Raw genomic sequence first — 4,012 nt, 5'->3', positions numbered from 1 at the left:
AAGAAGAAACAATGCTACATTATTCTTGAGAAGGCTAAAACAGGGTACTTATGGTGAAAGCATTCACAGCAAATTAGTAGCTATTGTTGGATACATCATTTTAAAAACCTTCTGTGAGTGAGTGAGTTAATATTTAACGTCACATCGGCAATATCTCAGCCATATCGTGACGAAAACAATTTATACAATAAAAAATAAAACATTTTTGAGAGTAAAACCTGTCGGCGATGGACAGTGAAAATACTAGAGTATCACAGATACAGAAAACTGGCATGTTAAACTAAACGATTTTAATTAAAGAAGACAATACAATATATAACCTTCTGTGAGTAGATAATATATCTAGTGAGGGTTTTGAATATGACATATGTAATACTGCGGTAGAACACGCAATTGAAATGACCTTATCACTATGATGAAGTTTTGTTTCATATTGATAAGTTGGAATTAAATAAATCCCTTGGTCTTGATGGCGTTTTTTGCTGAATTTGTGAAAGCATCAAAGGATTATATTTTACATGTGTTGGTCATATTGTTTAATAACATATTTGATTATGGTGAATTCCTTAATTATCGTGGAATCTCGTTGATAGATACTATTTGTAACGTTTTTTGTTCTATTCAAAACTCCAGACTGCAGAGTTGGTGTGGTGAACGTGATGCTTTTAATGAAGCACGGTTTGGCTACAGAGCTAATCGCTCCACTATGGATAGTATTTTCTGTTCTCTGTGCCCATAGGAATAATGGAAAAAAAATTCGTTTATGTATAGGTTTTCCAAGGCTTTTGGTTCAATTAAACATTATGCTTTGTTAAAAAGCTTCAATGAAGTAGGAATTAGTGGAACAATACTTAACAAAATAGTTTCAATGTATTCAAATTTTAGTGCTTGTATAAATCTTGTGCTTGATTGTTAAATCAAATTATTTGAGATGTAACATTGGTACGAGACAGGGATGTATCTTAAGCCCTCAATTTTTTATACTTTTTATAATTAAGTCATGCAAGAAACTGGTGGCAGGGGTGTCTATTTGTCGCCCCCTTTATATATATATTTGTTTTGTTGATTGCTGACGACGTGTCATTTATGGCAGATTCGTGTTTACAAATACACAAAAAGATATCTATGTTCTATTGCTTTGATATGTTCATCAGATCAATCGTAAAATTATTGTCCCCCCGAGAGGGTAAGTATGACCAAAAACGTTTAAAGTAAAATTTAAACATACCATATTTCTAGCATTTTTGTTATTTTAAATTTCGGCTAACTTTTCCTAAAATCGCCAGTGGCTGCATGAGGGGATGGTGTAAATACAGCTAGGGCCCATGCAGGTAGCAAAGGCACTGTAAATCCCCATGGTCCCTAGTATGGTGATCTACCTTCGGTTGCTGGCGATCTATAGTCCATTTTTATATTATTTTGCCTTCATAAATATAATATTTTTACATTTACCACCTTGTTTTAGACACCAGCTGTGATACTCTAGATAGTTTACAATCTTATGGCTATTTAACTGCTTGTATTTATTGTGTATGTAAACCTTTTCTCGTCACTATATGGCTGAAATATTGCCGAGGTGACGTTAAATTTGAACTCACGCACTCACTCACTCATCAGATCATTACTATAGCATTACTATATATTACTGGACAGAGAAAATTGAGAGTAAAAGCTTATCTTCAATAACAGAACCACGTGCTATTCTACATTGTGCCCCAGGCATTGATTTCTTGACGCAATTTAGACTGGGGGAGCACACTGGAACTAATAAAGTGATGGAGATGTTACTTACAAATATTTTGAAAATGGTCATTGTTTACAGGTGCAGAAGCACTGCAGATGTGAGGTGAGGGTGTTCCCTGTTACAAAACTAGAAGACTGGATGAAGAATCTGAAATGTTATGCTTGGAAACCGCTGATAGTACAGGTAGTGTTAAACGTTTAATGATATCATATGTATGGGGACAATATGATTTCAGTCATATCCCAAGGCTTACAAAGAGGTACAACTATTTACACACACATTGTCAGTTATTCGAATCCATGCACAGCCATCTTTCGAAATTATTAAAGATTTAGAGCTAAGGGAAATCTGTTGTGTCAGAGAAGGCCTCTGAAGCAATATCATTGATATATTCCTCTTATTTTGATATGCCCAAGAATTTATTAAAGTTATCATAAGCTGCAAAAGCAATATCTGACAAGCTATCTGAGAGATCACAAACCTCGATTATAGTCTGCTCAAAGACCTCGTTTCCATTCTCTCATGTAAGTCTGTCTGAACTTTAGGACGAACTTTGCATGAGAGATTGTATATATACACATGACAACGATTTTTGAAAATTTAGGAGACAATTGCAATCATGCTTTCATAGGTTGTGATAGAGGTATAGACCAGGTGTCTCTATTGAACTGTTTTCTATTTATGTTGCGTCTATCGCTCAGAGACCCGTGATGATACAGGTTGGAATTGGTCTTCTGCAACCCGTGCGCGTCATAAGCGTCGACAAATGGGATCGGGTGGTCAGGATCCTGACTTGGTTGACACATGTCATCACATCCCAATTGCATAGATCGATGCTCATGCTGTGGATCACTGGACTATCTGGTCCAGGCGCGATGATTTACAGACCGCCACCATACAGCTGGAATAACACAAAACATGTATTGCTCAGATGGGAACCAATTGTAAATTTGCCATCAATATCAACATCATTGCTCGACCAATGCACACATGATTTTCGACTAATTATTCCAAAAAGCAGCGTCAAATATACATCTTTAACTTTCAGGCTAATATTAGGTCTGCTGACATGCTGGTTTGGTTGGACGCTTCTTCGAGACTTACAATGAAGGGATTGATGGAAACACTCCAGGATGTTAAGACTCAAGGAATGGTCCTAAGACCTGGAAAAGTGTCAATGCCTCAACACATTGACAAGCAAATGATGCAATACTTCAATTCCACAGCTTGTGCTTATTCCCCCTTCAAAATGACAGGTGGTTCTTTTGTTTTCCTCCACAATGAACAGTTTGTCAGGGATGCAATTGTCACACCATGGGCCATATGTGCAGTAACTCGGAGTTGCATCTGCCCTAATCATTCTGAGTCATATTGCGATCTAAATATCCGTAAGTATACCAAATGTCATAGATATGATCAAGCTGGATTAAGCATGATTGTTACGAAATTGTTTGGTCAATATATTGAAGGTTTCCGACTCAATAAACTTTTATACGAGGTCAAAAGGGAAGACAAATATAATTATTTTGATTACTTAGAGTCACAGGGACAGCGAGGTCTTATTTGAGTGTCATTAGTGGAAAAATACACAATGTATGTTTGATTGTTAAATCAATCATTTGAAAGTGTGTTACTTCAAAGATGTTTAACATTCCAAATATACTCATGCCAATAATGGTTGTCATCCCCTCCCACCCCAACCCCACAAACCCCACTCCCACACCCTCTCCAATTAAAAATTGAAGGGGGTGACAACCATTACTGGCTTGAGTATATATACATTTTAAGTGACATTTAAATGAACAATAAAGACGTGTCTTACCTGTAATGTGTCATGCTTTTGAAACCACCCATGTTTCCTGTGTAAAATGTCGTGAAAGAGAAAAGGTAACAAAAACGTCAACGTTCCACAGAAGTTGACAAATAACAACCAGGCTGACAACGAGATTATCACATGTAACCAAAATGGAACAGTTATCAGGCGTTCTGGAAGAAGTCATGAATCCAACGACAGTGGCACTGGCAACAGGGTCACCATCCTTGGATTCATTTGTAAATATAGATTTGTAAGTGTTGTAACCATCGAAAAAAAAGAAACTCTACGGCTCCGCAATTGTCAGGGAAACATTTATTTCGTTGAGAGGAATTTTAGAAGATTTAAATATGAAGGAAAACGAAGTTCTATGGATAGTCAACTTCTTCATTGCAATGAATGCGACGATTTGGTGTAGATACGTAGTCGTTACCAAGCAATTGATCCAAAGAGTT

The sequence above is a fragment of the Haliotis rubra genome, unplaced genomic scaffold, assembly GCF_003918875.1.
Source record: "Haliotis rubra isolate DU_JTF1 unplaced genomic scaffold, ASM391887v1 Scf610, whole genome shotgun sequence".
Taxonomy (NCBI): Eukaryota; Metazoa; Mollusca; class Gastropoda; order Lepetellida; family Haliotidae; genus Haliotis; species Haliotis rubra.
The sequence above is the reverse complement of the archived record's forward strand: the minus strand, read 5'-3'. Positions refer to the sequence as shown.